This window comes from Salvelinus alpinus, chromosome 31, assembly GCF_045679555.1.
Source record: "Salvelinus alpinus chromosome 31, SLU_Salpinus.1, whole genome shotgun sequence".
In the NCBI taxonomy this organism is placed as follows: Eukaryota; Metazoa; Chordata; class Actinopteri; order Salmoniformes; family Salmonidae; genus Salvelinus; species Salvelinus alpinus.
This window is the reverse complement of record NC_092116.1, coordinates 29209670-29234411: the sequence shown is the minus strand read 5'-3', so window position 1 is coordinate 29234411 and position 24742 is coordinate 29209670. Positions and strand designations below refer to the sequence as shown.

The window sequence follows — 24742 nt, the reverse complement described above, 5'->3', positions numbered from 1 at the left end:
ACATCAAACCGTTTACAATGACATCTCTCCCATAGGAACACATTGCCTGCACCTCTAAATTCAACCTGAAGCCTATGTGGGTTATGAATATCTTATGAACCTGTCTTTGATGACAATCCATCAGGGCACTATGAGGTCTACCTGTGTTGATTCTAAGCTTTCTGGAGCAACCGGAAGTGATAAAATCACCCTAAAAGTGTTTTGCCATACCCAACCAGCAGTTTGTGATATATAGTGCATTCAACCCTGTGTAAATCAGTCAGTTCTTAACGTATACACTTAAAACTCAGGATTCTGTAAAAGCATACCCCGATCAGGATATGTATTTACTTATAGCTTCCTGTGCCAACCGGAAGTGCCTTAAAATGGGGTCATAGGTGCTGTTTCAAAGGGTTAAAAAAGTCAGATCTTTCCAAAACTTTAAGTGTGTGATTAGGCAACCCTCATGAAGTGTAAATCAGTCATTTCTCTAAACAGATGTCAAAGAAAAGCTCACACAGACACACACAGCAAGGATGGAATGAAAAAGTATAGTGCTTAAAGACACACAGAGCCTTAAATGCTTTTAGGGGGGGATCCAGACTTCCATACCCGCTCTGGGAGCACTATTCTACGGCCAAAAATCAATGGGGGCTGGCCTGAGTGATTTGGAGGTTTTCAAAAAAAGTCAGAAAATATTCTATGTTTCATGTTTTGGGTTACCAGGCGTCATTTTTCTAAACGGTTTTAAATGCTTTTAGGTGTCATCCAGACGTCCATGCCCGCTATGGGAGCACTATACTACGGCCCCAAATCAATGGGTGCTGGCCTGAGTGGTTTGGGGGGGGTGATAAGTTTTTTCTAATTTATTCACATTTTTGACTTCATATTAAATCAGATTGCAAATGCACAAAACATATTCCTTAAGTACAAGTAAACATTTCACAAAAAATTATGATAATAAAATGTGAATAAAGTATTTTCATACAGTTCTTACACATGTGTAATTGACATAAAAATCGAAAGAATTTCGAAAAACGGTCCAGAAAGCACTTTTTTAAGGGGGTGATAAGTTTTTGCCAAAACTTTCAAATTTTCTAAATTTTAATCTTGGGTCTTGACTTGCGTTACAGTAAGCCTATGAAAAATTAGGATAGAACACACTCGCCCACTATAGGAATTTTGGGGTGTTACACAGCTCATTTACAATATGGCATTTGCCATCAACTTTGGATGAAACACCGCCAGAAATAGTGTATTTGTCCATCGTGTATATGCTCCGCCCACTGCCAATAACTTGCCATGTTATTTTGTACAATTGGGGGGGGAGTTCCCTTACATCACTGAGGGAACTACAATTCCCATGTACGCTTAACTACAGCTCACACCCACCACATGGAACATTCTGGAATGCTGTATGTGATGAACTTCTGTCTTGACAGTTGGTTGGCTTCTGTCCGGTGCTCTGTGGCTGGCATCAACGCAGGTTTCCCATCGGTCCTCCTGTGGGTTGGGCAGACACTGACAAGCCTGCTCTCATTGCCTGGGGCAGGGGTAAGGTGGTCTGCCTGCCTGGAGGGAGGGTGTCTGGGTGGGGAGCTTGTAGCCAGACCTTGGACCACTGGCTGGATGGCTACAATGACTGAAGCTGGGCCTGATCTCATTTCAGAATGCTCTGCATATAGTCTGCAGTACCTAATGTACTTGTGCATAATGTTTAATTTGGTATCTGTTCCTTCCAGGTCCTAACTGTTCCAGCCTGGCCACTGGAGAACTGTTGCTGCACTACCTCAAGGTGTGTAGGATAAACTTTGATCTGTTGCCATTAACTTCTGTCCTTTATAATGTAGAAGTGATGATTTCCTGTTACCGCCCCAGTCTGATGTTAAGCTGACTGATTGGTTACTGAACTGATCTATACTCTAGAGCAGTGTTTCACAATCCTGGTTCTGGGGACCTAGATGTAAGGCTTCGTTTAGACACAGCTCAATTCTGATCTTTCACTAATTAGTCTTGCGTAATCAGATCAGTAAAGATCTGGTGTGATTGTTAAACACCAATTAGTGGAAATCTGAATTGGTCTGCCTGTGTAAACGCAGCATTATTCACCTAATTCAATCAAGGGTTTGAGTGTAATCAGGTGTAGGGTGGTATTCAGGTTCTCACTGGCAGTGCTGTCCCAGCATATTAACACTTAACATGTTGAGCTGTCAATTCTGTCCTGTAATTAGATCACCTGGTCAACAGTGAGGGACTCACAATGCTCTGGTCTCATTCTTGTAAACAAACACCATGTGACTGGACCTACTGTAAAATGCATAAGTAGCTATCAATATAAACTTCATAGAAATAATCTAAATGTTATTGGTGAACCCCTGTTTTCCAAATACCACCCAAGCCTAGTTCTGGGGGGGGGGGGGGGCACTTGTTGACAGTTTTGGGTCCCCAGGATTAGAATACACTGCTATAGACTGATCTCATGTCTGACTACAAGGTCTTACAATGTCACTTCATGCTTTTCTACTTTCTCCCTCTAGGTTTCTGCCCCCCTGGTTGAGGTCCTAGTGTCTGCCGTGTTTGGAAAGGTGTGTGACTTTTGACAGCATCTTAATTCTCCTTCCACATTAAGCATTCTGGAATGTTGTAAATGATGAACACACTACTCAACCATACCAGTCAGGTGGCTATCCTGTCCTGTGCTCTGGGCTGGATAAAGGTCTGGCCTCCCATCGGCCCTCCTGTGGGTTGGGCAGACACTGACAAGCCTGCTCTCGGGACAAGGGCAGGGGTAAGGTGGGCTGCCTGCCTGGAGGGAGGGTGTCTGGGTGGGGGCTTGATCCCAGACCCTGGACTGCTGGCTGGATGGCTGCAATGACTGAACTAAAATCCTGATCTGGTTTCAGAATGCTCTGAATGTAGTCTAGTAAAATAAGATTGGAATTATTTGGTTTTAAACCTGTTCTGTCTTTTTAGAGCTCGTTGGCTGCTGAAGTGTTGCTGTGCTGGTGGAGCGGGAAGGTGTGTAATGGGAATGACTTACGGTTCCAGTATTATTATACACTGAGTATAGAGGACATTGAACCTTCCTAATATTGAGTTTGCCCTCAGAACAGCCTCAGTTGTCTACAAGGGGTCTGAAAGCGTTCCACAGGGCTGTTGGCCCGTGACACAACTGTGGGTCGGCATTGGAGTCAAGTTAGCTGGATGTCCTTTGGGTGGTGGACCAGTGTTGATACACATAAGAGACTGTTGCTCTTGACAAACCCAGCAGTGTTTCATTTGAGCTAAACCGGTCCACCTGGCACCTGCCATACCCCATCCAAAGGAATTAAAATCCTTTGTATTGCCATTCTCAACTTTTGGCCATGACTGTATATGTATTATAATGGAAAAGGGGGGCAGATCAATATTAGGAAGATGTTGTTAATGTACTGTTGAATGTTCCTCTTGGATCATCACACTGACCCAAGTCATCTCACTATTTTCCCTCTAGCTCTCCTGTCCTACACTGACAAGCCCTCTTGCACTCCTGTTTGGTCAGCAAGGAAGTGGGACGTCTCGTTGGAACTGGGGAAAACCAGGCCAAGTCAATTCAACCCTGTGACTGTTTTGATGTATAAATAAATCTACAAATTAATGCTTGTCCTATTTTTCGTTCTTGGTGGTGGTAAATCAGACTTGGTGAATTTGGCCATTTTGAATGAACCATGTGGTCTGAAATCAATACTGAACAATGTGACATTTCCTTCATATCATTATGTAGTTATTCTAGGTGGTTATAAACTTGCACATGTAACGGGATTGACATTGTTCACTGGCTATAGAAAGTTGACTGAATTATTTTAAGCCGTTGTGTTTTTGGGAGGAATTTATTGTGAGATGCATGTTTCGTCATGGAGTGTACTTTAACGATACGGTGGGGAAATTTTATAGCTAATATATGGAACAGACTTGGTTTACACTGATATCAAAACCGCTAAAGATGGTGGCTAAATGAAGCATTCATCCAAGTAAATTCCGGTATATTTATTAATGTTCCAGTTTGTAGTCCCGAAAACCCCCCAAATAAGTTACCTCTGGTTCTTTCAACCATACCTACGGTGGTATCAATCGGGTTTTTTGACCATGTAGCGCCATTAACCCCATCTGTTGGCCGTGAAGCACAGGGGTAGAGAATTTGGGCTCACTACAAGGTATGAGCGTTTGCGCTTGAAGCCAGTTTCCCAGACACAGATTGAGCCTTACCCGGGACTGCATTTATATTAGAATTTTGGTGAATAACAGGAGAAAAAAGCCGTCCTGTACAGTTCATATTGCGTGACGTTTAGTACTGGTCTGCGTCACACCAGTCATATGGCACCGATCATATTTTCCTGCAAGCATAAATTGGCTTTTAGGAGATTCTACATTTTCTGAGATCCGTTAACTTGACCATTATAGCAGGGGCTTTTAATTTCAGTACAAATGCTTCAATTGTGTGACCGTTAGCTGATCTCAGAAAAAGGTTTACGCCTGAATTTACCACAGATCTTGTTTTCAGTGTTGATGTCAAAACATTTTCCCGAAGGATTTGTCCAACGAACCGTGGCGGAGTTGGTGCCCAACAAGATGCCATTACTAACTGCTCTCTATAGCAGCTGGGTCTGGTCTACCTAGTTAATTGAATGCAGCACATTTTCCAGAGAATGATAGTCCCGCTTCCCATCCGTCTCAAACCTCATTGTGCCATTTTTGTGTGATGTATTGTCTCCACCTTCTTGCCTTTTGTGCTGTCGTCTGTGGCCACTAATGTTTGTACCATGTTTTGTGCTGCTACCATGTATTGTTGCTACTATGATGTGTTGTGTTGCTGCCTTGCTATGTTCTCTTAGCTCTCTCTTTATGTACTGTATTTATTTTGAATCTCAGGCTCCGTCCCCGCAGGACGCCTTTCGCCTTTTGGTAGCCGTCATTGTAAATAAGAATTTGTTCTTTTGCCTAGTTAAAGGTTAAATAAAAAAATCAGCGCACCTTTTTTCTACATCTATCCTCTTCTAGTTAGTAGGATACAATACCTGTATGTTTCTAGTGGTGAACTGGGATAGTGCAGCAGAACACCACTGGATAGAATACCTGTATGTCTCTAGTGGTGAACTGGGATAGTGCAGCAGAACACCACTGGATAGAATACCTGTATGTCTCTAGTGGTGAACTGGGATAGTGCAGCAGAACACCACTGGATAGAATACCTGTATGTCTCTAGTGGTGAACTGGGATATGCAGCACAACATCACTGGATAGAATACCTGTATGTCTCTAGTGGTGAACTGGGATAGTGCAGCAGAACACCACTGGATAGAATACCTGTATGTCTCTAGTGGTGAACTGGGATAGTGCAGCAGAACACCACTGGATAGAATACCTGTATGTCTCTAGTGGCGAACTGGGATAGTGCAGCAGAACACCACTGGATAGAATACCTGTATGTCAAGTGGTGAACTGGGATAGTGCAGCAGAACACCACTGGATAGAATACCTGTATGTCTCTAGTGGCGAACTGGGATAGTGCAGCAGAACACGCCTGGATAGAATACCTGTATGTCTCTAGTGGCGAACTGGGATAGTGCAGCAGAATGCAACTGTCCTATAATCTTTGCCTTTAAGTGTTTTGGCAAAATTTGATCAGGAATTAAGACTATTAGTGTAAGCGACAATGTATATTAAAAATAAGATTATTGTTATAAAATGCCTTTTATCACTCAGATGGTTGGTATTTTCTGTGGCATTATAAAGGTTTTAGTCTGACATTGGACATGATGCCAAATAACCTTTCACCTGACTGATGCATGCTTTCATTAAAGGAAAATTCCACCCAAAACGGTCTTTTGGTATTTGCAAAATGCATCATATGGGGATTTCTGTATTTTGAAAGTTACATATCTTGAGAACTTGATTATTGACAAGCAAAACATTTTGGGACTATGTTACAATGGACTAATGAAACAAATACCAAAATATGGTTTTTGGATGGAGTTTTCCTTCAACTGGTTTCTAGAACTCCCTGGAAAACTGTATTTTATGGTATTATTCTGTAGTGATGAAATTAAAACCTTTTCAAGACATGAAGTCAAACCGTTACACACCAACACTAACCATGGTGGGGTGACTGAATTTAATATAGTTATACACCAACACTAACCATGGTGGGGTAACTGAATTTAATATACAGTTATACACCAAAACTAACCATGGTGGGGTGACTGAATTTAATATACAGTTATACAACAACACTAACCATGGTGGGGTGACTGAATTTAATATACAGTTACACACCAACACTAACCATGGTGGGGTGACTGAATTTAACAGTTACACACCAACACTAACCATGGTGGGGTAACTGAATTTAATATACAGTTATACAACAACACTAACCATGGTGGGGTGACTGAATTTAACAGTTACACACCAACACTAACCATGGTGGGGTGACTGAATTTAATATACATTTACACACCAACACTAACCATGGTGGGGTGACTGAATTTAACAGTTACACACCAACACTAACCATGGTGGGGTGACTGAATTTAACAGTTACACACCAACACTAACCATGGTGGGGTGACTGAATTTAACAGTTATACACCAACACTAACCATGGTGGGATTACTGAATTTAACAGTTACACACCAACACTAACCATGGTGGGGTGACTGAATTTAACAGTTACACACCAACACTAACCATGGTGGGATTACTGAATTTAACAGTTACACACCAACACTAACCATGGTGGGATTACTGAATTTAACAGTTATACACCAACACTAACCATGGTGGGGTGACTGAATTTAACAGTTACACACCAACACTAACAATGGTGGGGTGACTGAATTTAACAGTTATACACCAACACTAACCATGGTGGGATTACTGAATTTAACAGTTACACACCAACACTAACCATGGTGGGGTGACTGAATTTAACAGTTACACACCAACACTAACCATGGTGGGATTACTGAATTTAACAGTTACACACCAACACTAACCATGGTGGGATTACTGAATTTAACAGTTACACACCAACACTAACCATGGTGGGATTACTGAATTTAACAGTTACACACCAACACTAACCATGGTGGGATTACTGAATTTAACAGTTACACACCAACACTAACCATGGTGGGATTACTGAATTTAACAGTTATACACCAACACTAACCATGGTGGGGTGACTGAATTTAACAGTTACACACCAACACTAACCATGGTGGAGTTTTCTTCCAGCTGATCTTCTCTGAGCTGGAGATTGCCCAGCATGCTCTGCTCCACTTCACCGGTGAGCGGAGCTACCACCTTTGATATTGATTAACTACACATACTTCACAGCCTTTGTACCAATATCTGCTGCAGCCGAGAGGTTTTTGGGGCTCCAAGACTTCACAGCAGAAGCACTACAAGACTTTTGTCACTAGGAAATGTCCTGCCCTCACAGGAGGATTCTGAGGCTGTGTTGGACCTGATTAGAATGAGGTTTTACAGAAAAGCAGGTTGATTTTGTTTAGTTCATTTCTTTTTTGGTAGTTTGTGTGATATTTGATTTATTTTTACCCATATGTTATTTTTGGGGATCCTTATCCACCCACACAGTAGGTGGCGGAATGCACATTTAATTGTTGTGAATGCCATTATACCATAGAAGAAGAGAGAGAGACAGACAGACAGACAGACAGACAGACAGACAGACTGCGGTCTAAACACCCTCAGGCAGTGATGCCAACTTAGCAATTTTGTTGCTATATTTAGCAACTTTTTTTTTAAACAGCACCGAAAAACAAATGTAGCTAATTTTAAAAATGTATTTGGAACTTGTGGCAACTTTTGAAAAATGACTCAAACGCTAAAACGCACATATTTTCCCTCTAAATGACACAAAACCGATTTTCTCTGTCACAACACACGTGCCTGGCTGCAAAAGTGCATTGTGAGTGACGTCAGCAGCAGGCCAGCAGCAATTTCAGCAAATTGCAAATCATTGTTGGCTGACTGCAGCAGCAGTAGTATGTGTTCGAATAGATCTTGAACAGAACTTACAACATCAATCAACATGTCTCAATCAAAATTGTACAGCCAGAAGTACAGAAAAGAGTGCGAGTCTGTACCTGAATTTAAAGGGTGGCTGAAGCCAGTAATTGGGGATGATTGTTGGGCATACTGTGCGTACTGCAAATCAGATATGCTTGCAAAAATGTATGACATCAAAAAACATTGTGCTACAGCAAAGCATATAAATAAATCTAAACCGTACAACCCCACAACGCAGTCTACATTACCACAGTTGGTTAAAAAAGTGGATAACTGCAAAAGCTACTATGGCAATGGCCACTGCAGAGCATTGTTCGCTGCTAGCATGCGACCATTTAGGTATGGCTTGCAAAGTTGCCTTTTCAGATTCTGTGGCAGCAACAAACTTCCAAATGCACCACACCAAGTGCACAGCAATGATTAGGGGAATACTGGCTCCTTATTTTCTCAAAAGGGTAACATCAGATGCGGGGGATGAGAAGTTCAGTCTCCTTTTGGATGAGTCCACTGATGTCAGTGTCTCGAAATACCTGGGTGCGGTGATTCGGTATTTCAGTGCTAAAAAAGAACCGTTGTGTCCACATTTCTCAGGCTGGTTGTCTGGGAGGGTGGCGATGCCAGATCAATAGCAAAGGCGGTAGTTGAGTTTCTTGAGAAGTGCAACCTTAAAAAAGAGAATCTTCACAGTATTGGCACTAATAATGCGTCTGTGATGACTGGGGTACACAACGGGGTGCACATGATTTTAAAGGTAGAATGTGCATTGCCCAATTTGGTACTCATCCGTGATGTGTGCCATTCTTTACAATTGGCTGTCTGTGCAGCATCCAAAGAAACCATCCCTAGGAGTGTTGAGTACTTAATCAGGGAAACCTACAACTGGTTTTCGATTTCCCCAAAACGGCGCAAGGCGTACAAAGCAGTGTATGCCACCATTAGTTTTGGCCAGAAACCCCTGCAGGTCACCAAAGTGTGTGCCACACGTTGGCTATCGATTGAGCCTGCGGTAACTCGTATATTGAGCCAGTGGGAAGAACTGAAACTCCACTTTGAGTTGACCAAGGCCAGTGAGCATTGCTACATGGTGGATGTGCTCCACGCTATGTACATGGACAAGACCAACTATGTCTACCTGACAATCTTGAAATCAAGTTGCAGTGAAGTAATTTGAGGGAGAGCAAACAGATCCTGTCAAGCTTTTGGACAATCTGGTACACCTCTTAACATTTGCAGCAGAGTAGTCAACCCTATGGCAAAAATGGATGTCCTGAATGATGCCATTGAAGGACATCTCAGTCCATCACCATACCTTCGGTACCTTTTCGAGAGCACGGTGTACCAACTTAGTCTTGCGCCAGAGGACAAAAAGGTCATTCGGAGACGGTGCATCAACTACATTGTTGCTTTAAGCAAGGAGCTGCAAGCAAGGCTCCCAGACAACCTTGAACCCTTGCGAAACAACATGGCCTTGTTCAGTGTTAAGGAAACGCTAAAGCACAATAAAGGCACCACTGAAATTATTAAAGTAGCTGAGCTACTGGTGTACCAACCCCAAACAATAGATACAATTGTTTCCCAATGGAGAAACATCCATCTGTTTAGGTGGGACTCAACTGAAAACACAGTCGAGTTTTGGAGTGAAGTCAATAACTACACGGACTCTTCCGGGTCAAATCCATTTGAAGAACTGTGCAAAGCTGCACTCGCTGCCCTCTCCTTGCCACACTCAAATGCGGAGGTTGAACGACTGTTCAGCCAAATGAGTGTGGTCAAGTCAAAGTTAAGAAATAGAATGTCACTGCACACTCTCAACTCCATACTCCTGGTGCGGTATGGACTGAAGCTGGCTGGTGAAACCTGTTACCAGCATAAACTACCAAGTGAAGTTCTGCAGCAGTTTGGCACCACAGCAGCATACAGCTTTAAGGCCACTCCATCCTCTACTGCTGGTTCCAGCTCCGTGACAATGCAGTTGGACAGTGAAGAGGATTTCCTTGCCAATCTATGATTCATCATATTTACAGTACGTATGCAAGGAGTGGGCTTTCTGGAACTGGCGGAGACACACAGCTGATGGTGGCAGTGTGTACTGCAGTGGGTGCGAGAACAGTGGCAATATCTGAAGGAAACCATCGAGCAGCTAGTCAGCCAAGCAGCACAACAACCTGGGGAGAGCTGGAGAGAGATGCCTAGCACATACATCATTATTTGAGTTAAGTTGCTTATTCAATAAGATAGCATATATACCTTGTTATTTGCCTGTACCTATAATTGTTGATCAGTTAGGTAGCATGTTAACTAACTACCAATACACTGCTTAAAACTATGATTGTTCAGAATGTGTAGGTTTACTAGTTAAAAAGAAAATAAATAAAATGTAATTGTTCAATAATGTGTAATTGTTCAATAATTCAATGTGTTGTGTTTAAAAATAAAAATGTGATAATATAAAATGTGTTGTGTTTATATTACTTTTACAAATAAAAGTATATGATAATAAACAAACAAATCTAAACTAACAAATATCAAATCATATTTTTCGCCGAGATTATTTTTAAATGTTTTTTTTTTCATGTGATATTTATATATATATTTTTTCACTTTTTTTTAATTTTTATTAACAGTAACATGCAAAACATAAACATAACAGCCAGAGGGATTCCACAAAGAAATTATAAAAAAAAAAAAAAAAAACTCATCCACATTATATCAATTCAAATACAGACATATAGCGAATACATTTTTTTGACATTTTGTTTTGTATACGTTTCAAAGACTCTAAATAGTTTTCCAAATCAGATAAAAAAATTAAGAAAAGGGCCTTTTTCTTCATACATTTTGATTTGTGTATGAAAAATGTTCCAAATAAAATAAAGAGATTTATGACATATTCACATTCAATTGTGGAATCAGTGTAGAAAAATAATATGTCAAACTTAGATTTCAATGGTTGTATGCAAAATGAGGACAAGATATAGTTTTACATCAGTCCAGAACACTTCACTATATAACAATGACAGAATAAGTGTTCAATTAGAGTCTACGTAATGACGTTTCTCAGTTTTACGTTATTATGTAATGACGGCATCACGCAATGACATCACAACGTCTATTAGCAACAAATCAACTTCCTCTGGAAATTAGTTGGCAACACTGAGCGGAATGCGGCGAAAGCACCTACCGGTAACTTAGCATTCAATCTAAAGCCATCCTTTTGTTTCAACTCCTCCACTGATCTTTAGAATTTACCCTAGACAAATTATGGACTTCTAGTATCAAACATGTTTTGTTCTGATTTGTTTATTTCATGTTCAGACCGATACCTCGCTGTTAGCATTGCAACGTCTTTCGATGATGAGAATTTACACAGACCTGTTCTGAATACCTGATTGTACTTTAGTATTTCTGATGAGAGACTTGCAAATGTATTAGAATTTTTAAAAAAAATGCTGCGTTCGCAGAACACGTGTCCGCATCTAGCTAGGTCACATGAGAACCTACGTTATTTAATGGTTGGCTAGCTACCGGGGTTGTAACTGAAATTAGTGTTGACTTTATATTATTTTCTCCTTTCAAGATGCCGACGACTCGAATGTGCTGCTCTGGTAAGCAACATATTACTTAAATGCCTGCTTACGTGGTGGTTTTACTTAGCAACTAGCTAACCACGTGCCATGTTAGCTAGTATGCTAGTTTGCCATTTAGGTGTGACAGGACCATCAGTCGTTATAAACCCAACGTTAGGTCTCTGCTACGGTGATGATAAAATGAACTCTCTCTTACCGAATCAGTCTTTGAAGAAGAAACTTCTTTACCAGATTCTGAGTAGCAGTTGGCCCCTGACTCGACTGTCGTTGCTGCGCTAATGGCACCCTATTCTCAATAGTGTACTACTAATAACGTTGATCTGGTCAGAAGTAATTCACTGTATTGGAAATAAGTTTCCATTAGCGACGATATCAATGTTGGGTTCTATATGCCTGCGTGTTGCCTGTTCATGAAGGGACGTCCCTATCTTCCCCCTGATCAACAGAAATGCAGGACAGATGCCAGGGAAGTCCAGAAGACTGACACGTGAGTGCATTGACTTACCACCAGGATCATTAGCTGTGTTCATCTTGTCAGCCCTTTGCCTTAAAGGTAAAGGTCCTGTGCCCTAAATCCCCAAGTATCTTTGTGTGCACTTGGAAAACTGTCATGGATTTTCAACTAAATAGGGAAGTGCACTTTCAGTGCACCCTTTGGGGTGGGGTGGACTTTCAGGTGGTAACTGACTCACACGTGACTGGCTGTAAATGATGAATCTTCAATGACAAGCATATATCTGATTTTTGGTGATGCTAACTTTGATCTGATGGCCTCCTTGTCCTGTGTTCCAAAGCCTCTTGTAGTAATATACAGACTAGTAAGTCACTAACATGGATGTGTTCTTTGCTCAGGTCTGCATTACTTGTGACACGACTTCCTGACTGCAAGGCATCTGAACAGATTCTCCACTTGGAGTTCCATTCTGGAATAGGAATGTGTGCTGGTGAGTTCCATTTTGAGTTTATTCACTGGTGTTCAGGACAGTTCTAATGGCACCATTTCTATATGGTCACTACTTCTGGGCTTTATATGATGATCCATTGACAAGCATATGTCTGATTATTTTGTGAAGCTACTGTTTATTCTGATGGGCTCTATTTAAGAACTTTCTATCTTCTCATAGAAGCCAGGCAAAAACTAACATTTATTTGTGATTCCTTCTATAGAATACCTGATTCCAGACCATGAGACTGATGCACTTTGTGAAAATCCAGGTTGGTGAAATGTTAAGACACTAGTACCCCACTTCCCTTTATAGTGCACTACCTTAGACCAGGACCCATGCACTATCAAGGGAATAGGGTGTGACTTTTTGGCTGGCCAACTGTACAAGATGGCTACCGGGACGTGCTACAGTCCCAATGATGATGAACTTAGCTCACTTTGAACCGATGTGAAACGACATGAACTACTGAGTGACTGTAGCTAATGCAGCGGTTGTATATTTAAATGTTCTTTACAGCTAAACACTAACTTCCTTTGTCATTTTAACAGGCGTGGGGATGAAGTTTCCTGAAGGGATTAACACTACCTTACCTGGTGAGTTCATCCAACAAAGATCAAACTGGGTTCCCCACTACGGGTAGGATTGGTCTTCCACCAGTATACATGTTGGTGGAAACCCAAATGGCACCCTATTCTGTGTGAACTGCTCCTGAGTGGCGCAGGGGTCTAGGGCACATCCGGCTGTGATTGGGAGTACCATCGAGCGGCTCACAATTGAGTACGGACAGTCGGCCTCGTCAATAAGTTGTCCACTGCATAGGGACTGGGGTGCCATGTGGGTTGAGTGACAGGACTCTGTGGAACCAGTCACTTGAAGATGCTACAGTCCCAAGGATGACAAACTAGCTCACTTTGAACCGATGTGAAACGACATGAACTACTGAGTGACTGTATATAATGCGACAGTTGGTCATCGATTTCTCAATCATCACACTAATAAAATGTTTACCTTTCATTCTTCAGGGTTTGAGTGCTGTGGTCAGTGGAATTGCAGCGTGGACTCCAACATACTGGTAGGTTGTGGTTCTGAAACTGTCCAAATGGTGCCCTCTATAGTACACTACATTTGACCAGAGCTTTATGGGCCCTAGTCAGAAGTAGTGCACTAGAAAGGGAGGTCTTTCCCAGAATAACAATCGTTCTCTGCAACCACATGAAACCTTTTGGAATCTCGTTTGTCTGACTTCCTGTTGATGATAAATGAACCTGACACCCTGCAGAGTAAAGAACCCTCGCTTGACTGTCTTGTTGCAGCCTAGTTTCACGTCCTCCATTTTGTCTTACAGTTGACTGTCCTGAAACAAGATGGCTGTTCTGGGCTGCTCTAAGCTATGCGGGTAAGGATCCATCCAGTCTAAATGTATATTTTAACACCAGTGTCTTGACCTGGAAGTGGTAGTTAAAACATTCATTAAGTTTATTGTACAGATATCTACACAGCGTTGCCAACTTTTACTTGTACAGTTTAGCTGAACGTAACATGTTTGAGCGATCCCGTCCTTCTGCTGAACATGATGAATATTCTCTTTGGAATCTCGTTCGTCTGAACTCCTGTTGAGAAAAGGAATAGCTGACTTCAGCAGAGGGCTACGTAACCTGTCATAAAGGCTACATATGTAATGTCTAACCCCTCCATGTGCCTGCCTGGTATCTGGTCCCCATCCAGACTTTAACCTGAAGCATATGTCTTTGTAGGTTCTTCTGTTTGTGGCTGAACAAGGAGCCGTGATGCCAACTAGACGGGTGAGTTTTGATTAATGAGTACGTTCGGTAATTGTCACGGGAAATGAATCTAGTCCTTGTATCTTAACCAGAGCCTCTGCTTTAGCCACAAGCTACAACCAGTCTAGTATTAACTGACTGCAAACAGTGAACGGTTGATGTTTGGTAGTCGTGATGACACCCGCACGTGTCTTACGCCCTGTGTCGACAGAACCTGCAAAGGTGGACCCACTGGCGTTGCCAGGGCAACAAGGGGACAGCTGGTTGGGTTTACCAACTGTCTGATGGGACCAGAGACTCACACACAATAGCTTTTGGCTTTGCATTGTCGATCCAAGATGGCTGCCATTAGATTTTATATCAAGAAGTAGATGGAGAATCATTCATGAAATGCTAGTAGCAGCACAAGTGACTGGGGTGGATGGGCCACTCAGGCTGTAGTCAGTCAATTTATATTTTCATGCAGTACCATCAATACAGTTTAAGCAGGATTGAAGTTAGAATACTGACTTCCAAATAACTTGTGTCCTGATGTAGTTCAGGGCCCTTGTCAGCACTTTCCCATATTTAGTCTCTCAGGGTGATAGTGCTGGTCTAGGATCAGTTGTTACCTCCCCAGCTGATTGGTTACCCCTCTGATCGATCTGACAATAAAGCAGTCTTTAATGTAGTGCTGTTCAGCATGCTTATTTGGATTCCTCTCCTTCAGGTCCTGATGGTGGTACCAGACTGGTCACTAGAAGATGCCTGTTACTGAACTACCACAAGGTGTGTATGATCGACTTTACTTCTGTCCTTTATAATGTAGACGTGATGATTTCCTGTTACCGCCCCAGTCTGATGTTAAGCTGACTGATTGGTTAGTGAACTGATCTATACTATAGTAGTGAGGTCTGGTCCTGAGGACCCAGAGGAGTGGTGGGTCCCCAGGATTAGATAATGCTGTGCTGTAGACTGATCTAATGTCTGACCACTAGTTCTTACAATACCACTTAATTATCCCTCAACTCTCCTCCCCCAGTTGATGTCCTTGTGGGTCTGCAGTCTTCAGGAAGGTGTGTGTGATTGTGTTTTTACAGCCTCTTCACTCACTGACCTTTCACCTCTTGCACTTGGTACCAACTCCACCTACCTTCTACCTATTCATTAACATCTAGTTGAAGTCGTAGGAAGTGAATACTCATTCATATATCGCTGTGATTTCAATGGGATCTTGGTTAAAATGCAACCAGCCTCAATTTCCACTTCCTGTTTGGATTTCTCAGTTTTTTGCCCGCTATGTGAGTTCTGTTATACTCACAGACATAATTTCAACAGTTTTAGAAACGTCAGTGTTTTCTATCCAATAATAATATGCATATATTAGTAACTGGGACTGAGGAGCAGGCCATTTACTCTGGGCACCTTTCATCCAAGCTACTCAATACTGCCCCTGCAATTGAGTGAACTACAATTCCCATGAACTCTTAACTACAGCGCACACCCACCACATGGAACATTCTGGATGTATGTGATGAAATATCCGTCTCTGCAGTTGGTTGGCTTCTGTCTGGTGCTCTGTGGCTGGCATCACTGCAGGTTTCCCATCGGTCCTCCTGTGGGTTGGGCAGACACTGACAAGCCTGCTCTTCTAGCGTTTGGGGCAGGGGTAAGGTGGGCTGCCTGCCTGGAGGGAGGGTGTCTGGGTGGGGAGCTTGTAGCCAGACCTTGGACCACTGGCTGGATGGCTACAATGACTGAACCTGGGTCTGATCTCATCTCAGAATGCTCTGCATATAGTCTGTAGTACCTAATGTACTTCTGCATAATGTTTAATTTGGTATCTGTTCCTTCCAGGTCCTAACTGTTCCAGCCTGGCCACTGGAGAATTGTTGCTGCACTACCTCAAGGTGTGTAGGATCAACTTTGATCTGTTGCCATTAACTTCTGTCCTTTATAATGTAGAAGTGATGATTTCCTGTTACCGCCCCAGTCTGATGTTAAGCTGACTGATTGGTTACTGAACTGATCTATACTCTAGAGCAGTGTTTCACAATCCTGGTTCTGGGGACCTAGATGTAATGCTTCGTTTAGACAGCTCAATTCTGATCTTTCACTAATTCGTTTTGAATAATCAGACTCTAACCCTAATGTTGACTGCAGCTATTTACTCAGGTAGCTATAAATATAAACTTCATAGAAATAATGTAAATGTTATTGGTGAAACCCTGTTTTCCAAATACCCTGGTATACCACCCAAGCCTAGTTCTTGGGGGGGAAACACTTGTTGACAGTTTTGGGACCCCAGGATTAGAATACACTGCTACAGACTGATCTCATGTCTGACTACAATGTCACTTAATGCTTTTCTACTGTCTCCCTCTAGGTTTCTGCCCCCCTGGTTGAGGTCCTAGTGTCTGCCGTGTTTGGAAAGGTGTGTGACTTTTGACAGCATCTTAATTCTCCTTCCACATGAAGCATTCTGGAATGTTGTAAATGATGTAAGCGTTTCTAAACACACCAGTCAGGTGGCAATCCTGTCCTGTGCTCTGGGCTGGATAAAGGTCTGGCTGCCCATCGGCCCTCCTGTGGGTTGGGCAGACACTGACAAGCCTGCTTTTTGCAGGGGTAAGGTGGGCTGCCTGCCTGGAGGGAGGGTGACTGGGTGGGGGCTTGATCCCAGACCCTGGACTGCTGGCTGGATGGCTGCAATGACTGAACTAAAATCCTGATCTGGTTTCAGAATGCTCTGAATGTAGTCTAGTAAAATAAGATTGGAATTATTTGGTTTTAAAACTGTTCTCTCTTTAGAGCTCGTTGGCTGCTGAAGTGTTGCTGTGCTGGTGGAGCGGGAAGGTGTGTAGTGGGAATGACTTACTTAAAGTATTATAATATACTGAGTATAGAGGACATTAAACCTTCCTAATATTGAGTTTGCCCTCAGAACAGCCTCAGTTGTCTACAAGGGGTCTGAAAGCGTTCCACAGGGATGTTGGCCCGTGACACAACTGTGGGTCGGCATTGGAGTCAAGTTAGCTGGATGTCCTTTGGGTTGTGGACCAGTGTTGATACACATGAGAAACTGTTGCTCTTGACAAACCCAGCAGTGTTTCAGTTGACACAAACCGGTGCGCCTGGCACCTACCATACCTCATTCAAAGGAACTTAAATCCTTTATCTTGTCCATTTACCCTCTGGGTGGTACACATACACAATCCATGTCTCGTGGCTTAAAAATCATTTTAACCTGTCTGCATCTACACTGATTTAACAAGTGATGTCAATAAGGGGTAGCTTTCACCTGGTCAGGTTAATGTATTGTCCACTTGGTGTATATGTGTTTTAATGGAAAAGGGGGGCAGATCAATATTAGGAAGATGTTGTTAATGTACTGTTGAATGTTCCTCTTGGATCATCACACTGACCCAAGCCGTTTTTATGAACTACATACTCTGACGTGATGAGTCATCATTACCGCCCCAGTCTGATGTAACGCTGACTGATTGGTTACTCTCTGATCAAGTCATCTCAGACCTTGTGTATTAGTCCCTACAGTATCACCAGGGTTTAATTCTCACCCTATTTTCCCTCTAGCTCTCCTGTTGTACACCGGGAAGCCCTCTTGCACTCCTGTTTGGTCAGCAAGGAAGTGGGACGTCTCGTTGGAACTGGGGAAAACCAGGCCAAGTCAATTCAACCCTGTGACTGTTTTGATGTATAAATAAATCTACAAATGAATGCTCGTTGTATTTTTCGTTCTTGGTGGTAGTAAATCAGACTTGGTGAATTTGGCCTTTTTGAATGAACCACGTGGTCTGAAATCAATACTGAACAATTTGACATTTCCTGTCATCTCAAATCTTTACATTGTTATTTTAGGTGATTTTAAACATGCAGACGTAACAGTTTCCACTGGCTATAGAAAGTTGACACCTTCAAATTAATATTTTAATCAATTGATCTGTTTTTGAAAGGATGTTAATGTTCAGCATGTCTATGGGTTAGTTTATAGTAGGCTTTACCACTATGGGGTAGTTTGTAGTAGGCTTTACCACTATGGAGTAGTTTGTAGTAGGCTTTACCACTATGGGTTAGTTTATAGTAGGCTTTACCACTATGGGGTAGTTTGTAGTAGGCTTTACCACTATGGGGTAGTTTGTAGTAGGCTTTACCACTATGGGGTAGTTTGTAGTAGGCTTTACCACTATGGGGTAGTTTGTAGTAGGCTTTACCACTATGGGGTAGTTTGTAGTAGGCTTTACCACTATGGGGTAGTAGGCTTTACCACTATGGGTTAGTAGGCTTTACCACTATGGGTTAGTAGGCTTTACCACTATGGGGTAGTTTGTAGTAGTCTTTACCACTATGGGGTAGTTTGTAGTAGTCTTTACCACTATGGGGTAGTTTGTAGTAGGCTTTACCACTATGGGGTAGTTTGTAGTAGGCTTTACCACTATGGGGTAGTTTGTAGTAGGCTTTACCACTATGGGGTAGTAGGCTTTACCACTATGGGGTAGTTTGTAGTGGGCTTTACCACTATGGGGTAGTTTGTAGTAGTCTTTACCACTATGGGGTAGTTTGTAGTGGGCTTTACCACTATGGGGTAGTTTGTAGTAGTCTTTACCACTATGGGGTAGTTTGTAGTAGGCTTTACCACTATGGGGTAGTTTGTAGTAGTCTTTACCACTATGGGGTAGTTTGTAGTAGTCTTTACCACTATGGGGTAGTTTGTAGTAGGCTTTACCACTATGGGGTAGTTTGTAGTAGGCTTTACCACTATGGGGTAGTTTGTAGTAGGCTTTACCACTATGGGGTAGTAGGCTTTACCACTATGGGGTAGTTTGTAGTGGGCTTTACCACTATGGGGTAGTTTGTAGTAGTCTTTACCACTATGGGGTAGTTTGTAGTAGGCTTTACCACTATGGGGTAGTTTGTAGTAGTCTTTACCACTATGGGGTAGTTTGTAGTAGGCTTTACCACTATGGGGTAGTTTGTAGTAGGCTTTACCACTATGGGGTAGTTTGTAGTAGGCTTTACCACTATGGGGTAGTTTGTAGTAGGCTTTACCACTATGGGGTAGTTTGTAGTAGGCTTTACCACTATGGGGTAGTAGGCTTTACCACTATGGGGTAGTTTGTAGTGGGCTTTACCACTATGGGGTAGTTTGTAGTAGTCTTTACCACTATGGGGTAGTTTGTAGTAGGCTTTACCACTATGGGGTAGTTTGTAGTAGTCTTTACCACTATGGGGTAGTTTGTAGTAGGCTTTACCACTATGGGGTAGTTTGTAGTAGGCTTTACCACTATGGGGTAGTTTGTAGTAGGCTTTACCACTATGGGGTAGTTTGTAGTAGGCTTTACCACTATGGGGTAGTTTGTAGTAGGCTTTACCACTATGGGGTAGTTTGTAGTAGGCTTTACCACTATGGGGTAGTTTGTAGTGGGCTTTACCACTATGGGGTAGTAGGCTTTACCACTATGGGGTAGTTTGTAGTGGGCTTTACCACTATGGGGTAGTAGGCTTTACCACTATGGGGTAGTTTGTAGTGGGCTTTACCACTATGGGGTAGTTTGTAGTGGGCTTTACCACTATGGGGTAGTTTGTAGTGGGCTTTACCACTATGGGGTAGTAAGCTTTACCACTATGGGGTAGTTTGTAGTAGGCTTTACCACTATGGGGTAGTTTGTAGTAGGCTTTACCACTATGGGGTAGTTTGTAGTGGGCTTTACCACTATGGGGTAGTTTGTAGTAGGCTTTACCACTATGGGTTAGTTTGTAGTAGGCTTTACCATTATGGGGTAGTTTGTAGTGGGCTTTACCACTATGGGGTAGTTTGTAGTGGGCTTTACCACTATGGGGTAGTTTGTAGTAGGCTTTACCACTATGGGGTAGTTTATAGTAGGCTTTACCACTATGGGTTAGTTTATAGTAGGCTTTACCACTATGGGGTAGTTTATAGTAGGCTTTACCACTATGGGATAGTGTGTAGTAGGCTTTACCACTATGGGTTAGTTTGTAGTGGGCTTTAACACTATGGGGTAGTTTATAGTAGGCTTTACCACTATGGGTTAGTGTGTAGTAGGCTTTACCACTATGGGTTAGTTTATAGTAGGCTTTACCACTATGGGTTAGTTTATAGTAGGCTTTACCACTATGGGTTAGTTTATAGTAGGCTTTACCACTATGGGGTAGTTTGTAGTAGGCTTTACCACTATGGGTTAGTTTGTAGTAGGCTTTACCACTATGGGGTAGTTTATAGTAGGCTTTACCACTATGGGGTAGTTTGTAGTAGGCTTTACCACTATGGGGTAGTTTATAGTAGGCTTTACCACTATGGGTTAGTTTATAGTAGGCTTTACCACTGTGGGGTAGTTTGTAGTAGGCTTTACCACTATGGGGTAGTTTATAGTAGGCTTTACCACTATGGGGTAGTTTATAGTAGGCTTTACCACTATGGGGTAGTTTATAGTAGGCTTTACCACTATGGGGTAGTTTATAGTAGGCTTTACCACTATGGGGTAGTTTGTAGTAGGCTTTACCACTATGGGGTAGTTTGTAGTAGGCTTTACCACTATGGGGTAGTTTATAGTAGGCTTTACCACTATGGGGTAGTTTGTAGTAGGCTTTACCACTATGGGGTAGTTTATAGTAGGCTTTACCACTATGGGTTAGTTTATAGTAGGCTTTACCACTGTGGGGTAGTTTGTAGTAGGCTTTACCACTATGGGGTAGTTTATAGTAGGCTTTACCACTACGGGGTAGTTTATAGTAGGCTTTACCACTATGGGTTAGTTTATAGTAGGCGTTTACCACTATGGGGTAGTTTGTAGTAGGCAAACCACTATGGGTTAGTTTATAGTAGGCTTTACCACTATGGGGTAGTTTGTAGTAGGCTTTACCACTATGGGGTAGTTTGTAGTAGGCTTTACCACTATGGGGTAGTTTGTAGTAGGCTTTACCACTATGGGGTAGTAGGCTTTACCACTATGGGTTAGTTTGTAGTGGGCTTTACCACTATGGGGTAGTAGGCTTTACCACTATGGGGTAGTTTGTAGTAGGCTTTACCACTATGGGGTAGTTTGTAGTGGGCTTTACCACTATGGGGTAGTAGGCTTTACCACTATGGGGTAGTTTGTAGTGGGCTTTACCACTATGGGGTAGTAAGCTTTACCACTATGGGGTAGTTTGTAGTAGGCTTTACCACTATGGGGTAGTTTGTAGTAGGCTTTACCACTATGGGGTAGTTTGTAGTGGGCTTTACCACTATGGGGTAGTTTGTAGTAGGCTTTACCACTATGGGTTAGTTTGTAGTAGGCTTTACCATTATGGGGTAGTTTGTAGTGGGCTTTACCACTATGGGGTAGTTTGTAGTGGGCTTTACCACTATGGGGTAGTTTGTAGTAGGCTTTACCACTATGGGGTAGTTTATAGTAGGCTTTACCACTATGGGTTAGTTTATAGTAGGCTTTACCACTATGGGGTAGTTTATAGTAGGCTTTACCACTATGGGGTAGTGTGTAGTAGGCTTTACCACTATGGGTTAGTTTGTAGTGGGCTTTAACACTATGGGGTAGTTTATAGTAGGCGTTTACCACTATGGGTTAGTGTGTAGTAGGCTTTACCACTATGGGTTAGTTTATAGTAGGCTTTACCACTATGGGTTAGTTTATAGTAGGCTTTACCACTATGGGTTAGTTTATAGTAGGCTTTACCACTATGGGGTAGTTTGTAGTAGGCTTTACCACTATGGGTTAGTTTGTAGTAGGCTTTACCACTATGGGGTAGTTTGTAGTAGGCTTTACCACTATGGGGTAGTTTATAGTAGGCTTTACCACTATGGGGTAGTTTATAGTAGGCTTTACCACTATGGGGTAGTTTATAGTAGGCTTTACCACTATGGGTTAGTTTATAGTAGGCTTTACCACTATGGGGTAGTTTGTAGTAGGCTTTACCACTATGGGTTAGTTTGTAGTAGGCTTTACCACTATGGGGTAGTTTATAGTAGGCTTTACCACTATGGGGTAGTTTGTAGTAGGCTTTACCACTATGGGGTAGTTTATAGTAGGCTTTACCACTATGGGTTAGTTTATAGTAGGCTTTACCACTGTGGGGTAGTTTGTAGTAGGCTTTACCACTATGGGGTAGTTTATAGTAGGCTTTACCACTATGGGTTAGTTTATAGTAGGCTTTACCACTACGGGGCAGTTTATAGTAGGCTTTACCACTATGGGTTAGTTTATAGTAGGCGTTTACCACTATGGGGTAGTTTGTAGTAGGCAAACCACTATGGGTTAGTTTATAGTAGGCTTTACCACTATGGGGTAGTTTATAGTAGGCTTTACCACTATGGGGTAGTTTGTAGTAGGCTTTACCACTATGGGGTAGTTTGTAGTAGGCTTTACCACTATGGGTTAGTTTATAGTAGGCTTTACCACTATGAGTTAGTTTGTAGTAGGCTTTACCACTATGGGGTAGTTTGTAGTAGGCTTTACCACTATGGGGTAGTTTGTAGTAGGCTTTACCACTATGGGTTAGTTTGTAGTAGGCTTTACCACTGGGTTAGTTTGTAGTAGGCTTTACCACTATGGGGTAGTTTGTAGTAGGCTTTACCACTATGGGGTAGTTTGTAGTAGGCTTTACCAATATGGGGTAGTAGGCTTTACCAATATGGGGTAGTAGGCTTTACCACTATGGGGTAGTAGGCTTTACCACTATGGGTTAGTTTGTAGTAGGCTTTACCACTATGGGGTAGTTTATAGTAGGCTTTACCACTATGGGGTAGTTTATAGTAGGCTTTACCACTATGGGTTAGTTTATAGTAGGCTTTACCACTATGGGGTAGTTTGTAGTAGGCTTTACCACTATGGGTTAGTTTGTAGTAGGCTTTACCACTATGGGGTAGTTTATAGTAGGCTTTACCACTATGGGGTAGTTTGTAGTAGGCTTTACCACTATGGGGTAGTTTATAGTAGGCTTTACCACTATGGGTTAGTTTATAGTAGGCTTTACCACTGTGGGGTAGTTTGTAGTAGGCTTTACCACTATGGGGTAGTTTATAGTAGGCTTTACCACTATGGGTTAGTTTATAGTAGGCTTTACCACTACGGGGTAGTTTATAGTAGGCTTTACCACTATGGGTTAGTTTATAGTAGGCGTTTACCACTATGGGGTAGTTTGTAGTAGGCAAACCACTATGGGTTAGTTTATAGTAGGCTTTACCACTATGGGGTAGTTTATAGTAGGCTTTACCACTATGGGGTAGTTTGTAGTAGGCTTTACCACTATGGGGTAGTTTGTAGTAGGCTTTACCACTATGGGTTAGTTTATAGTAGGCTTTACCACTATGGGTTAGTTTGTAGTAGGCTTTACCACTATGGGGTAGTTTGTAGTAGGCTTTACCACTATGGGGTAGTTTGTAGTAGGCTTTACCACTATGGGTTAGTTTGTAGTAGGCTTTACCACTGGGTTAGTTTGTAGTAGGCTTTACCACTATGGGGTAGTTTGTAGTAGGCTTTACCACTATGGGGTAGTTTGTAGTAGGCTTTACCAATATGGGGTAGTAGGCTTTACCAATATGGGGTAGTAGGCTTTACCACTATGGGGTAGTAGGCTTTACCACTATGGGTTAGTTTGTAGTAGGCTTTACCACTATGGGGTAGTAGGCTTTACCACTATGGGTTAGTTTGTAGTAGGCTTTACCACTATGGGGTAGTAGGCTTTACCACTATGGGGTAGTTTATAGTAGGCGTTTACCACTATGGGGTAGTTTGTAGTGGGCTTTACCACTATGGGGTAGTTTGTAGTGGGCTTTACCACTATGGGGTAGTTTGTAGTAGGCTTTACCACTATGGGTTAGTTTATAGTAGGCTTTACCACTATGGGTTAGTTTATAGTAGGCTTTACCACTATGGGTTAGTTTATAGTAGGCGTTTACCACTATGGGGTAGTTTGTAGTAGGCGTTTACCACTATGGGGTAGTTTGTAGTAGGCTTTACCACTATGGGGTAGTTTATAGTAGGCTTTACCACTATGGGGTAGTTTATAGTAGGCTTTACCACTATGGGGTAGTTTGTAGTAGGCTTTACCACTATGGGGTAGTTTGTAGTAGGCTTTACCACTATGGGGTAGTTTGTAGTAGGCTTTACCACTATGGGTTAGTTTGTAGTAGGCTTTACCACTGGGTTAGTTTGTAGTAGGCTTTACCACTATGGGGTAGTTTGTAGTAGGCTTTACCACTATGGGGTAGTTTGTAGTAGGCTTTACCAATATGGGGTAGTAGGCTTTACCAATATGGGGTAGTAGGCTTTACCACTATGGGGTAGTAGGCTTTACCACTATGGGTTAGTTTGTAGTAGGCTTTACCACTATGGGGTAGTAGGCTTTACCACTATGGGTT

General features: G+C 42.2%; 6 non-coding genes and 2 pseudogenes across 6 annotated transcripts; all 8 read left to right on the top strand.

The window, feature by feature from the left end:
* Positions 1–1824: 1824 nt before the first annotated feature.
* On the top strand, positions 1825–1894 carry LOC139561956 (small nucleolar RNA SNORD31; annotated as a pseudogene).
* An 11102-nt stretch (positions 1895–12996) lies between these two features.
* On the top strand, positions 12997–13060 carry LOC139561937 (small nucleolar RNA SNORD29). The gene has a single exon (XR_011672256.1). It is a non-coding gene; the product is annotated as a small nucleolar RNA SNORD29 (small nucleolar RNA).
* A 411-nt stretch (positions 13061–13471) lies between these two features.
* On the top strand, positions 13472–13534 carry LOC139561942 (small nucleolar RNA SNORD29). Its single transcript, XR_011672261.1, has one exon. It is a non-coding gene; the product is annotated as a small nucleolar RNA SNORD29 (small nucleolar RNA).
* A 618-nt stretch (positions 13535–14152) lies between these two features.
* LOC139561946 (small nucleolar RNA SNORD30) lies at positions 14153–14224 on the top strand. The gene has a single exon (XR_011672265.1). It is a non-coding gene; the product is annotated as a small nucleolar RNA SNORD30 (small nucleolar RNA).
* A 312-nt stretch (positions 14225–14536) lies between these two features.
* On the top strand, positions 14537–14657 carry LOC139561984 (small nucleolar RNA SNORD22). The gene has a single exon (XR_011672292.1). It is a non-coding gene; the product is annotated as a small nucleolar RNA SNORD22 (small nucleolar RNA).
* Positions 14658–15170: 513 nt separating this feature from the next.
* LOC139561975 (small nucleolar RNA SNORD31) lies at positions 15171–15245 on the top strand. The gene has a single exon (XR_011672284.1). It is a non-coding gene; the product is annotated as a small nucleolar RNA SNORD31 (small nucleolar RNA).
* A 1061-nt stretch (positions 15246–16306) lies between these two features.
* On the top strand, positions 16307–16376 carry LOC139561955 (small nucleolar RNA SNORD31; annotated as a pseudogene).
* A 1420-nt stretch (positions 16377–17796) lies between these two features.
* On the top strand, positions 17797–17870 carry LOC139561964 (small nucleolar RNA SNORD31). Its single transcript, XR_011672273.1, has one exon. It is a non-coding gene; the product is annotated as a small nucleolar RNA SNORD31 (small nucleolar RNA).
* Positions 17871–24742: the final 6872 nt, after the last annotated feature.